Source organism: Drosophila santomea, chromosome 2L, assembly GCF_016746245.2.
Source record: "Drosophila santomea strain STO CAGO 1482 chromosome 2L, Prin_Dsan_1.1, whole genome shotgun sequence".
NCBI classification, from domain to species: domain Eukaryota; kingdom Metazoa; phylum Arthropoda; class Insecta; order Diptera; family Drosophilidae; genus Drosophila; species Drosophila santomea.
Window position 1 is genome coordinate 4,772,512 of NC_053016.2, and position 15,208 is coordinate 4,787,719.

General features: G+C 42.9%; 1 protein-coding gene across 1 annotated transcript in view; it reads right to left on the reverse strand.

The window, feature by feature from the left end:
- Window positions 1-15,208, reverse strand: part of LOC120458272 (neural cell adhesion molecule 2) — a 60,481-nt gene that overhangs the window by 12,506 nt on the left and 32,767 nt on the right. The window lies entirely within an intron of this gene.

A 15,208-nucleotide genomic window follows, 5' to 3' on the forward strand; every position in this document is an offset into this window, starting at 1 on the left:
TGGGAAAGTTGCGGACTCGGCAGACTCTTGTCACCATATTTACATAATTAATTGAGTTTATTTTTAATTTATGCCAAACAATAGCGCACTGATTACGGCGCCCACACCGCAGCCATAATGACCCACGTATTTATGAGAAGATTAATTACAATTTAACGCTGGCCTCGGGCCTGAAAATGAGAGCTATGATGCATTGTTTTCGTTGCGCAATCTGGGCGGCCCACAAGTGTCCTTTCCTCCACTTTTTGACCCTGGGCTATTTTTAAAAGTTCTTCTCCTTGCGCAGCCAACTTTTGTAAGCCTCCTGCCGCCGCTGATCCACTTCAAACTGTAGCAGGTGTTGGCATTTAAGGCAAATACAAGGCAACGCAAATCCCTGCAACGCTAGCTGCAAAAACTTTGACGAAGGTAAGCGCTCGAAAGTATGCTACAGCGTTTTATTGTTATTTTTAAATCGCTGGCAGTTGCGTGCTTTCAAATATTACGTATACGCCACGTGACCAGCACTTGTATGTAAGCTGGCATGTAAATAGCATGCTTTAATTTAGTTAAAAGTGACTCAAGTAGTATTTAAAACTACATTTCACTTGTTCATCAGTTTGGTTTATTGCTCCTTCAAGTGGCCGCATCATGTTCTTAAAGTATGCTTGTAATATAAGCTGCATAATAACTAGATGCACAGCACTCACTGCCCATTAAAATTTGCCTTCAAAGTGCATATCAAAATTGCACAAAGCTTTGGATTGCGGTCAGACTTTTGAGGTCAACTATTCATATTATAATTAAAATATAAATACAGCTGACTCGGGACGAGGCAAGTACATATTTACGCAGCTCTCGGGCGGCAATTTAAGTATTCAAATATTGGCAGTAGTTTTGTCTTCGGGGGGCGAGCAAGTTTTATCAGCAGTGTCGCAGCAATTTGTGTGAGCCACTTTTCGAATTCCGATTGTTCGATGTTGAAGTGGAGTCCCGCATGTTCTCCATTCTCCATTCACCATTCCCCATTTGTTTGTTGGCCAAAGTCCACTCGGCGAGTGAAGCGGCGGGAATCTGGTCTATTGAGCGAACTTTTCCCAAAAGTGGAATTGCATTTGCTTTGCTTGAAAAACTATTATAACTTTGGCCAGTGCCTGCGCCATGCAAGAGTTTCAGTTCATCCAACTATGAAAGTACTTTATGTGAGCTAACAAAAATATTTCTTTTATTGAGTTTCACCAGATCCTTGTGCCCGTTCTTGTGCCTCAGCTCGAGTTTTTAGGCTGAGTGGATCGAGTGCGGCCCCAAAACTTTTTTTCTCAAAGCGCTGTTGCAGAAGGCCAAGTCCCCAGTTGCCACCAAGTGCCATTGTTGGCCAAGTCGAAGACAAGTTGATACCGGATACGAGCCTCGTTCGTTCGTTGGTTATTTGATATATGCAATCTGGAGCCACAAGGAAAACGTTTTATTTACTTAGATTAAGCTGTAGTGATACAGAATAAACTGCACTTTATCATTTTGCAGAATGCAGAATGCAAAAGGGATTATCTTGTATTGCTGTTGCTCAACTAATCAATTTATATTGGAGAACTTTTCCCGAACTTGAATTTCGTACCGCACATTTGCCAAACTTGTATTTTCCAACAAACTGACTTATCGTGCCACATTCAAAAGCAATTATGTCGATTGGTTTTATGGCCCAGTGCTAGGCATGCTGTAAACTATTAAATTTGATTTATTAACTACACAAATTAACCGCAAGTGTTGGGCCGTAAATTGTGCAATACATTTTTGTGTATGCAAATTGCCAGATGATGCGACATAAATTGTGCAACATTTGCATTTAAAATGTCATTGCAAAATTATAACTTTAAAGCCCTTGCACTCGCCCACATTAGCCGCTCAAATAAACCTGTTTCCGCCGCACAAAAAGCCATCATAGTTTTTAGTACTTTTCGGCATTTGCAACAAACACACACACGACGCACACACACACACACACACAATCATTCACGCACACAGAAACAAGCCGCAGACTGTGGCATATGGTTTGTGTTTTTGTTGCCTTAGCGCATGTACATTTCTTGTTGCTCTGGTGATGTAATATTCGCCGGCGTTTTTGTTGTTTGCTGGTTATTGTTTGTGGCGCTAGTTTTGTGGTCGCCCTTTGTTTTGGTACAGACAATGCGATGGCAAAAAGCGTTGCAAAAAAATGTTGCTTACGCAATGGCACATGCTTCGTTCTCGGATTTAGCCCATCCCCAATTGTTGCAGCGCCTGTAGTTTGGCAACAAAAACTGCAAAAAAACAGGGGAACGGAAAAACACAATAAACACAAAAAAAAAAAAAACACATTCGCATGCAACGTCAGCAGCAGCCATGTTTTAATTACGTAAAATATTTTTGCATAGCCCTGCTTCGCTGTATCCCTCTAATCAACTTAAAAGCCGGCTTCGCTGGCGAAGCTGCAGTTGCAGCATCAGGACGCAGGACGTATTGCGATTCGGCAACACGGTCCGGTCCAAAAATGTTGCAGCAATGCAAAGTGCGCTCCATGAGTCGCCTGTTGCAACTGCGCGGATCGTGAAAGCATCCCAAAAACCTCACACAGCGTAGTTTCCCTGCAGAGAGCTTAGAAAAGTCAGACATCAGTGCATTTTCATCCTTTCCCCAAATTGCCAAGCTGCTACATCTGAGTCTGATAATCACAGCGCAGCTACTTTCCTTCGAAAGGGTTTCCTTACTCTGAAAGGGCATACTGCAATTGTTTGCAGTCTTTGTAATTTGTCTCTATACGAAGTGAGTCTCTAGTAATAAATTTTGAGCTACGTGCATGTGCTCTTTTAGAAAAGATTTAATTCCCTAATTGAACTATTGAAATATTTAGATTTTAGGTTTTTTTATTAAGTATATTTTCATAACTTTAAAGTTTAAGCTGCGCATATTTAATTCACCATTTTCCTTCCGCTTAGCGTATTGAGCGGAGTGAGCGTGCCGCCAAATTGTTTCTCCTCTGTGTTTGTTGTTATGTAATTACTTGCTGAGTGAAGTACGCAAAATGTTTGAGCTGGCAGTTGCCAAAGCGACGGGAAAGTGAAACAGCAACTAGCACAACTTGCACAACCAGCACAACCAACACAAGTGCAACTCCGACAGCAGGACAGCACCCATACACTCGCACACCAGCAGCTCTAAGTGCTTTTTGACATGCAACTACTACACTGAGTGTGTGTGTGTGCATTTATGAATGCTTGTATAGGTAGGTGCGAACATTTATTAACATGCATGTGGCGGTGGCAAGAGTAAAAGCAATTTAGTTTACTGCAAATGCTGGCCGGCGGCCCTTTGTTCTGCTCCATACTGTTGTGCTGCCTTCAGCATTTTGGCTGATTCATGGCTAAACGTTTGGCAGCAAACAGTGCGTATGATTGATATCGTAGCATAGCACAGTACAGCACAGTACTACGGCCCAGTTGGAAAATTGAATCCACAACTTGCTGGCGGACAACATGGTCCATTAGGAGCGTAGGCAACAAACTAGATACAACCAATAGATACGAGTGCGGGCATAAATCACAAGTCACCTGCCTGATATTTTGGCCAACAATTGTTAATCAACTCGCAACATGACAGCCGCAAATTATGCGAGGGACTCGAGCCCAAGTCGACCAGTGAGGAAAGTCAAAATCCGGTCAGCGGTGTAGTGTCTGGAGTTTCTGGTGTTTGTGCAGCTTGTGGCGCCTCAAAAGTGTTTGCTAATGTCTGCGTGCATGGAATTTATTATGCCAGTCGGGCATCGATCAATGTAACCTTTTGTCCGATCGAAAGAGGCCAGGCGAAATGGTCGCAATCGATTTCAATTGCCACAAATTGCGACATTCTGCACACAAAAGTCAATGCAATTATGTGCAAATTGCATTTAACTAGATTCGATTCAATTCGTGGCATTGATTGGATTATGCAAATATTCGATGCAAATACCATAAGCACACGGCTAATTGAAATTGCTGGAAGGAGAAAAGTTCCGGACAAAACTTTTTGCACCAGGTGCTGCTGGGCAATTTTTTTCGACTTTAAATTATTTAGTTCAATAATTTCACTTTCCTTCGGAGAATTTGTGTTGGGGGAAACTTTTTGCCTATGCCTTGGAAAATGTGATTCTCACACTTGGGGGAATTTTGCAGTGTAAAATTCATGGCATCGACACCACATATTTTCCCTTCTGCTTTTTCCTATTGATGTTGGTTTACGTGCACTAGTTTTAATTAACAGTTGCTATGCATTTGAGCAGCTTTGCAAGTGCTCAGAGCTCTCAAATGTGACCAATTATAGTGTCAACATTCGGTATTCTGTTTCACATCTTCGGTGTAAATAAATAAACATTTCCTCAAATGTAATAAATGCAGTAATTACTATTTTCATGACTCTGCACTTTGCAGTGAATCAATTATCAGATGTTTTAGATGTCCAGTAGCTTTTGTGGCTCTACAAAGTTTGCAAATTTCTGAGGATTTTACTTAAAAACAACCCTCAGTTAATTGTTCTATTTTTGCTACCCCTATTTGGACCTCAATTCAACAAATCCTAATTGAATACAATTTTAATGATGACCCAATTTGGCGGGGACATGCAAATTTCAATATGCTGGCCGCTTTCGATTCACTTGTACATTCAGGGGTGACCGTATTTTCGCGTTTTCATTTTCAATTAGCGATCATTTCTGATGGCGCATTATGCCATCGCATAGTTATGCATTCCAGCCAAATTCAATTTGAAACGCAATTACAATGGCAATTGGGGCTGCATTTATAATCAATCGGCGGCTGTTTTTAGAAACCAAAATGAAAGGACGATGATGTCGGTTTTGTGTCCAGGAATCGCATTGCTAAGCAGAAATAATCAACGTGCTGATATTTTAAATAAATCATGGGACACTCGATTCATGTGACATGTCTGTGACATTTGTTTTGGCAAACAATGTGTGTGCGGTGCACCGCGTGCGCTAATTGAAGTGTCAGGCGGGCCAACGTGTCGTATGCGTAATGCTTAGTGCCGTATGAATAATGTCGTCTAGCGAAATTCCATTGACATTTGACGGGTCATTACTTGCTTAACATGAGCAACTCGAATTGAAGGGGCACATATACCAGCTCTCGTCGATTTAAGTCTGCGTTTTTGGCTCAAAGTTGGTCCTTTAGTGTCCTGGCCTAAATGGAGCATACACACATGCGTTGCCAGAAAATTGCTCCAGTGATGCCTGCAATTGTCACGACAACTTGCCGTCTCTAATTGCAGTTTTCTGGCAGTTGCCATTCTGGCATTCGCATAGCGTCAACTTGACACAATTCGAAAACTGAATGCCGTTTTGCCATTGTGCTCGTTTGGGCTAATTCGTCTGACAGCATAAGTTAGCAAGTGACATCATAAAAGGAGAGAAGTGGAAGATAAAGTCAGCCTATGCGCAGGGAAAAAAGATGCACCAAACAGTTGGAGAAAGATGCACAAGTTTTGGTCAAAAAACACCCATTAAAATTCGAATTTTATGCTTTTTCAAATACTTGGTATATTGGTAATAAATATCTTCTGACAGATAGCTCCAATTTTCCTGTGGCTCATCCACATTTACATATGTAGGTGAATTAATTAAAATGCTATCGATGTATCTACATAGACACTTCCCTTTTTCGTTCATAATTGATTGCTTTTGCCAGCAGCCAAATGTGTGCACTCCTGAAAACTTAGACTGTAGTTTGCCGTTGGTTACTAATTGGTCACTTGCCGTGTCCTGATATATGTGGACCTTCGTGCTCGGCAATTTGTCCAGTTTATTTGACGCAAATACTCATAGCAGGACAAAGAAAACACCATTTTGCCTTGTGTCGAATATAAATTTTTGAAAACTTTTCATACACTGCTGCAGAGTGTCGGGCGTTGAGAGCTGTCAAGAGCAGGGCCAAAAAGACACCGACATCGATAGCAGGACCAAGGACTCCGGGGAGAGGACTTCAACCAGCAGACCAATGCGTAACACTTCGGCCAAACAAACTTGTTTACACATTTTTGGTTGCTCAATTTCTAGTGTCAACAGGCGAGTCACCAGCTAGCAGTTAGTCCTTGTCGTCCTTGTCCTCCGTGGGCGTTGTCCTGTGGGTGGGTGTTCTTGTGGCCGCCTTGTTGTTGCCATGCTTCTGCCGTTTAAGAACCAAGAATGCGCTAAAAGTAAAAAAAAAAATGCAAGGACATTTCCTTGACCGTGTGCCAGATGCAGGCACGGCGATTCAGGACCCCATTTCTGCTGGCTATATGCAAATGAGTCGCTGGCACGACTCGCCGCGACTTTATGGCCCGATGCAGATGCAGTTTTTTATGATCACGACTGCCAGCACGGTTGCAGTGCTAAATTACAGTCGCGCATTACGGCTAATCCATGGCAATGATGACGTTTAGTGGCCTCGGCGACAGTTGTGCGAACTTTTATGTGCCATAAAACTGCTACGAAACAGTGGACCGAATTCGGGTGTTTAAGAGGGTCACGTTCCTTTCAGGAAATACTGCTTTTATATAAAAAAGAAGTATTACCTTTGCGTAGCAAATTGTTCCTAAATTAATAAATATATTTTATATACATTTTTTCTTTAATTTTTCGTTTACATTCAGACAGATTTTGATTTTGCTTGATTTTCCTCTACATAATGAGCATTTCAGTACAGCAGTTTCCAGATTGAAAGTTTTCGTTAAGTCACAATTTTTAAACTGCAATATGTGTCAAGTGTGTGGCATTAACATCGTTGCAACACCACTGTTCCTGGCACTTTTTGCTGCTTTGATGCCTGGCACTCTGGTGCTAATTTCGATTTAATTTTATTTGAGTTTAAATTTTTTATACCCACAACTTGGCTTGGCTTGGTGTCGTTCACTTGGCGTTTGGCCGACATCCTGGCGACCTCCTCCCAGCCTACATATTCCATGCATTTAAATGAACATTTTCCTGTGTGCGTGAGTTTTTGCCATTTCATTCAATTACCGACTCAAGCTGGACGACCTGGTATGTTCATGTCCATGTCTTTGTCTACGACTATGGAAATAGCCATGAGTGTTCCAGCTGAGAAGGCTTTTATGGCTGACTGGAGCCTGTCACATTTGCTTATGCCTTGGCTTAGGTCAAATTATGTTTGACTATAAACGGCATGCGAAATTTTCGGACAAAGCCCCGGGCACATCAATTTTAATCAAAGACCAGAAAACGTGCTCAGCATGGAAAACTAGGATGTTCTGGGTAAAAGAGGAAAAAAAGGACGCTGTGTGAGGATATCAAGAGGCCTCATCATATCGTCGCATCGTGGCGTGAAACTTTTCAGCCCTCGAACAACACTTTTGAGAAGTCAAAGAGTCGCAGTAAATCAAAGCTAAGCCCCCAGCGTTGATGACCATTCAACGTCACTTAGAAAATGGAAGAAGAAGGAGGAGAAGAAGATGCCCAAGCAGGGTCTTCAAATGCATCCGATGGCGAACTTTGAACTTGCACTGCCAGCAGTAGCAGCAGTAGAAGCTTAACCCCTTAATGCCGTTATCAGCCTTCGCATTTCACTTGGCCGGCTCGACTCGAACTTTGTTGGGTTATTTAGCCTGGCTCTTTTGCCTCTTGGCCTGACCTCTTCCTCCGGCAATTGCACCATTTTTTCTCTACTTTCTCGTAGCCCAGGGGATTGGCTCAGACCTGGACACTTGACCCGCTCAAATCCTTATTCTACGAGCAGGCACAACAAGATTAGGAGGAACAGCCAGGGGGAGAAATCAGTGTAGCTAAGCCAGAAGATTGGGATCAGAGTTTCTTAAGTTTCATCAATTACAATTTATAAAGGAAAAATTTTAAAAACCTACATGTGAACGCCGAAGAAAAGCGAATAATTATCCACATTTTTGTGGGTAAGATTGAGAGGGAACTTGCAGGACTACCCCATTGAGTTTTTGTAAAAAAATGTAAACACCTAATTAAATATTTTTATGTTACTTCGCCGAATTTGGAATACATAGTAAATCGTCCGTGAAAGGAACTCACTGCTTTCTGATGTTCATTAGCAACTCTGTGTCGCCTAATTCCCTGCTGACTTATGCGAATTCGTCACCACGCATCAGTCGTCCTGTCAGCTCCCACGTCCAACCAGAAACCATCCTCCGCCAACAAACTGCAACCGGGGCTAAGCCCACTGTGCTTTGTTGACTGGCTGCTCGCTCTATTACCTTACTACGACTTCCTGGCCCTTGGACTGCTTCTCCTCCTTCTCGTCCACCGCCACCTCCGCCTGAAACAATGTGTCCCACCTAATCCTTTTTATGCCCCACTATTATTACCAGCTGAACAGCAACATAGTTATGGTTCTGGTTGACGAACCAGTTCAGACCCTTGGTAAGCTGCTTACGATTGTGCCCACTCGACATGTCAACCCATCCCAACCCCATTACAACATCCCTGGACCCAAAGACTTTGTCTCCATTTCAGCAATTGAGACTCCTGTTGCTGGCAGCAACTTTACTATTTATTATCTGCTGGCCAACTTCAAAGTCAAAGGCTCAGCATTGACACTTTAATCGGCTGATATCATATTTAATTCATCTCGATAGACGGGTTTTTGATTCAGTTTGGCAATTAGATAAATGCTCTAGCAAACATAAGCATACTAATCACCTTCTTACTATCATTGAAACAATGCCAACAACAGCAGAACTTATTTTAAAAAAATAAGTCTGTTTTAGGTCATTTTATATCTAGCAAATGACTTGGTAGCAAAAATGTAATTCAAATATCTCCCTGTAAATAAAAGGTCTGAAGGATGTGTGTTGATTTACGTAGTGTAAAGGCATTCCTCGGCTTCGGTTCTAATTAGTTATCTGGAAAAGTGCATAGTAAAGGTTTTAATAAAACATTGAGGCATGCCCTAAAAAAGGAAATGTGGCAAAGCCAGTTAAGGCATCCAAACTGTTTGTTTATATGTATATAACGGACAACCGCAAAAACCATCGAATTTGGCAAAATGTCAGAATGCGGTTTTTGCCACCAAACTTTGCGTATTTGGGGAGCCGAGGCAAAAGTTCAAAGGGCTGCGGTGAATGGATAAGTTGGTAGTAACCCCAACCCCTATCAACCGATTCAAACACCGAAAAAAAAGGAAAACATTGACAAGGACGTAGAGGAAGGATCCTGAATCCTGAATGGCTGTGGCTGAAAAGTTGCCCTGGCAAACATGTGCTGCAATGAGTTATACGTAGTTTTCTTAGTAGCCACCGAAAATCAATATCCCAACTGCAACAGCTTTTCAGACTCTTCTCGTAATTTTCCAAAAGTCCAATACCAATTGCATTTCCTGGATGTGCTAGTGTGTGTGTGTGTGGGTGCTAATCGTTGCATATCAGTTACGCGGTGCACGTTCAGCTTGTGCCCCTTGCTGCCATCTTTTTCCAGCGCAGGTTGCATCTGCTTATTGCCACATAAATCAACCAATATGCCAGACAGAGCTGCAGGCCAAAAAATGCTCCCCATCGGCTTGCTACGTGTGGCTGCGCGAGTGTGTCACGCTTTCAGAGCGGAGTACTCGCTTCCGCATCCGCATCCGCATCCACATCCGCATTCCCATCCCCATCCGCATCTTCATCCGCATCCGCATGGCTGGCTGGCAGACAGGCACGTGTTCCATCTTAAACGTAATATGAGTGGCATCCGCTTTGTCCTTGGCAGCTGCCTAGGACTCTTTCACCATGACTTATGAAAATGACTTCAACCATAAATCGAGCGAAATTGCGTCTATGACTTAATAATTCTCACGTGGAAAACATTTTAAAGTTCAATTTGGCAATGTCATGCAGCACAAGGATGAGGCAATAAAAAGGCAATATATCGTAGCTTCAATTTAATATTGGCCTTTGTGTAGATACTTAAGTACCAAGATTTTGTGATGTAGAATTTCAAAGTGCTTCGTATTTCGAAATATCATGTGAGAACCAATATGTAACTAACAAATGATGATTTCCTTTCTTTCGCTTTTCTTTCTTTATTAAATTAAACGTAAATTGAAATAAAATTTAAGTATCCTAAAAGTATATCTACTACTTCGACATATATGTATGTGAACTAAACTAAATGTTTTATTTTGTATTCAATTCTTTTTTCTTCATGTAAACGAAACGCTTAGACCAAGTACTTCCCTCACACATACACACACTTGCGCACGCAACCGAGAAACACCAATACCAAGGCAAAAGCTCGCACACAGATACCGAATGTAACTCTCGTGAGGATATATTCGCATATAGATCAACTCGGCGTCGTCGACACGGAAGTTGCCGTTGTATTTCCGGTTGTCTCGCTGACATTGCCGCCATTGCAGCGTCGTCGCCTGTTTGTCGCCTGTCACACATACACACACGCACACAAACATGCACTCAAATACACACACTATGATCCAGGAGCACAAACAGTGCAAATGAGATGCCAAAATAGTTGCGTTTATGGTTAGCATTTGGAGGTAAATGAGTTCTGCTTATCCACTTGATGTTTCAGTTTCGGTGGCTGTTTTCATTTTAGCAACAGCTCGTTTTCCATTTTAGTTTTGCGGTTTTAGCCGGGGCTTAATTGTGTGCTTTTGTGTCAGGACATTGCCAGGACATTCGCTGGGGCTCCAAGTGCCATTCGCTGGTGATTAAATTTTCAGTTTTACGGCCACATTTTTGGGTGGCGAACTGACTAATTGAAATTGCTTTTGCAAAGGCACTTTGGCGCGGCTACAAAGATGTCATCATATTTTCCTACACACTCGGGCCCTGTGGCATCAAATTAACTCGTTACAAATTTTTGGGTCGCGGCGTCCTGTGCCCACCCAGGGAAAATGCAGTTTGCAGGGCGCCAAATTGGAAATACTGTTTTTTTCCCTCCCCCCCTCCACAAACTCAATTGCTGCATAAATAGTTTAGCCGAGTTGCTGCAGCTGTGGCCCATAAAGCATACGACCCGTGGGCCGCCGGTCGTAGCTTATTAATTACCGCAACGATGTCGATAGCCCCTCCGGCAACCAATGGAGCATCAATCCGGGTATCCATCAATGTTCCCACAGACATGCTGCATGTGCATTAGATTTTAATTGCACGTAATTTAACATGACTGGCTGGCTGGCGATGCCATCGACAAGCGCTGTGCCAGCGGATTTGTTACAAAGGAAATGTGAAATGTGATTGACGTCGAGCACTTGGCTCGATGCAATGTGCCACGAAATGAAAGGATGCCCCTGCAGCCACCGAGCAACATATAGCATCCAGCATCCGCCACCGCATCCGCAACAAATGAATCGAGCAATGCAATAAAAGCCATCAATAACCGGGCTCCAGATGTCAATTGATGAGCAGAACTACAACCGACAGCCAAGGATGCACTTGTCTCCGACGGTAATCGTACGGACTGAAAGGAGTTGGCCAAGTGAAAGTGCTTCCATGGTGCAAATTACCACAAAAACCCATAAATAAAATATGGCTAAGCAAATGGTTTACGTAAGCCATTCGAGTGTAAGTGTTACAAAGCAAATAGGATATAGGTTAGGATGGCATGGCAGGGATAAAAGTAATCTACATAAAATGTAGAGCATTGAAATCAAACAGCATATATAAGCCATTTTATAGATAATTGCTGGTACAACAGCTGTATATATATTTGGCCAATTTATATGGCTGAAGAAAAAGGATAATGGAAATGAAAACAACTTGTTTAGGTATCACTTCATCAATGAGAAGAACGCAAACAAAGGGGAACTAACTCGAACTAATGCAAACTTCAGCTTACAATAATCTACTTCACTGCGCACAACACATTTTCAGAACTCGTACAAAGAATTTAACTCGTTAAGGAGCTCTCAAATTTAAAACTCCCTATTTTCTGTATCAATTTGAAGCTCTAACTGTAAAAAAAACACAGTATGAACCATAAAAACTGTCCCGTTGCAAGAACATAAAGCCCTGAATGGCCAGAGCAATTTGACAGATGTTGATGGATTCGAGAGCTGCAGACGGAACTATAACTATAACTATCCATGTCACTGCCGCTTTCGCCGGCTGCAACTTTAATGCCTGAAAAGGACCCGTGGCATGGGAAATCAATACGGATTCGGGCGGGGCATCCCTGGTGGGGCATAACACCCGATAACGGGCCGCTGGATTTATACCCAGCCCGGTTGCCAAAGGAATGGCTGCACTAAAAATTGGCAGTGACAAGCAGCCGGGCGGGCAACGTGGTGGATCCCGGTTCTGGGGCATCCCCAACTACTGGATGTGGCAGCAGCGGTGACGCTGGTGGTGATGGTAGTGGTGGCGGTGACGACAACAACAGAGGCAACAAAAAGTGGCGCCACCAAAGTGCGACGCCATTTGTCTGGGAAAATAGGAAGCAGCGAAGCTCACCAAGAAAAAATGCGGAAAAATATCGCTCGCTGGACGTGACCTAGAAAACTTGAGTTTGCCCCAAACTTAAATGGGGGAAAAGGCGGTTAACTTGGCCATGTGCGTGTTCTTCGACATTAAATTGATTTATTGGGTTTCAATTTTTGCACAGCATAATTAGGTTTTGTTTGGGCAAATTGATTGAGTGTCCAGTTGATTGCCAGCTCATTCATTAAAGCCAACCGACAGTGGCCACATAATGTTGTTAAATTTAATTAGTTTTCATCCAAGCCAATTTGTGTGGGAATCAGCTGGCAGTCTCACATATCTTTGATTTAAGTCGGAAAAAAGGACTTTTAATTAATTCCGACAAAGCCCATTTCACACCGGGTAATCGTTGCATCTGTCATTAAGCTATTCACAAACGGACTTTAATTCGCATTAAGTGCTATCATTAAATCATTGCCAGCGGAGTTATTGAATTTTCAATAATTTTCGCAAATAAATCGAATTATCATTGGTAGAAAATTAAAAGCAGCAATCGATTCTCTTACGAGATGGTTTAAAAGCATTTTTTGCTACCACTTCTATGGGAATGGGATTAAAATCATGTTTTGAATGCATTTTTCCTTAAATACAAATAAGATAATCGGATTTTCAGAGCATTAAACAGTAAATATTTGTATGTTTAAGCACAGCTGCATGAATTTAAGGCCAGCCCAATATTAACTCATCAATCATGAGGATCCCTGCCTAAGATAATGCCGCACTAAATGTCAGACCCTTTTCATTCATTTTCATCTTACTTCAAAAACATTTTATGAATTCTACGCCTCAAGGCTCTTATCCATTACTCAAGAACCTATTAAGATTCAGAAGCCTCCTGTTGGCAGCGCTGCCCACACTCGAGTTGGCTTTAAATATGTTTTAGTTGTAGCAAACATGACTTCATGGCGAAATTATCGATTTGCCAATGGTTGCCAAAAATTGCTCCAACAAATGGCCAATGCCAAGAGGTTGATGTGGCTGCTGCTGCTGCTGCTTTCATTGCCATTGAGGGTCGACTGGCGCCGTCTGGTCGCGAGTGGAGCGAACAAAATGTAACCTTAGCACACGCGGCTGTGAAGGCGAAGGACTTTTCCATCCCCCTTTACAACACCACCCCTCTTTTGTGCACCCCCTCTCCCGGCAACAGACAACAGAGAAAGCAGACAGACAATGCCGTTCATTACAGGAGGCAAAGCGTAGGAAAAACAAACAAGTTTTTCCAGCTTTGGCGACGCCGCTGCTGATAAAGCATAAAACTGTCGTCAAGGCTTTGCCAGAATTCTTTTTTCTCGCTTTTCAAATTGAACTGGGTTCCAGGGGGGTGTGATGAAGAGAAGTGGAACTAGAAGGACTCTTGTGTGTTGGGCGTCATAATAAGGCTAACACAATGGGCGGGATTAAGTGGGTCCAAAGTGCAATGTGCCCTTTTGTCCTTTGCAGCTGCATTTGGAGCCCATCTGCCCGAGGCTGTTGCATGTTTGTTGCGCTTTTGTGTGGGCAGGGGCAACAACGGCTTCTGGCGCCCAGCTCCAACATACATGTGCATGTCCTTGTTGGATGCCGATCTAGTGGCTCCTCCCTCCACTCCCGATACAAACACATATATATGTAGGTACTAATGCGCTCCCGATTCGCATTGCAATTGCAAAGTAAATGCTTTAATGCGCTTATCCTTTTAGCGTCGGTTGGGCATTCGCTCAGACTACCTAACCGAATGGTTTCCTACCGGCTGCAGGACCTCCTCTTTTCCTGTTCCTGCTCCTGCTCTGCACTTTTTCACACCCATTTCTATTTTTTCCTGCCCGCCTGGGCAAACATTGTCGCCAACGCAGTCGTTGCGATGTTGGGTGTGGAAATAATTTGAATGCTCTGTGACTTGCTCACAGCGGAAGTGAGAGGGGAATTACGTTATAAGTAGCTAACTTCCTTTGCACAGGAGCAACTTTCAAGTTCCGTTTTGTATTTGTTTATCTGGGCATACTTAGAAAGCAAGTTTGCAAATAATAGGTAACTGCTCGTTTAGAAAGTCCGTATTTGCAAGGGACAGTTCCTGTGCAATAACAGCTTAGTCACTGATACTGTTTTAAATTTATACAATTTACAATTTTATAATTCCTGCTTTTGGGATTTGTATATTTAAACATATCACTTTTTTTCAGAGTTGATTTTCTTAATTGGCCAGCTTCTAAAGCGCATCGAGCGCTTTGTCAACCTTTTGCCATGTCTGTGCACCAGAAGAAATAGGGCATGCAACACTAATATTGGCTCCACCTGTAGGCGAAAAGCTGCACTTTTTTTTCGCCCCTTCGAATCGACGAATGCAGCCAATTTTCACCCGCTCACGCGCCAGTGACCGATTTGTTCTGGGATTGGTCCCACGGAGGGCCAACGGCAAACGGAAAACGGCAGGCGGAGGCAGTGAACCGTGCGGATGTCAAATATTTGCACAGTTGTTAAATTCCATCAATGGCATGTCACGGCCAGGCGCGCGTGTCTACGTCAGAGTTATTTTTTCGGCAAAAGACAATCAGAACACGGCCAGATTGGAGTCCAGCAAAGGATACGTGTGTGCATACATACGAGTTGCAACTGCGCTAATTAACAGGCAATTAAGGCGGCGGATGAAGTTGCACAAACACAGCTGTTGCACTCATCGACCAAACAATGCCAAGAAGAAGGGTTAACTTAAGCGCTGCGACCACAAAATGGCGGGCAGACGACTTCCGCTTTGCGACTTCCATAGAGCAACAGCCACCAGAAAGGG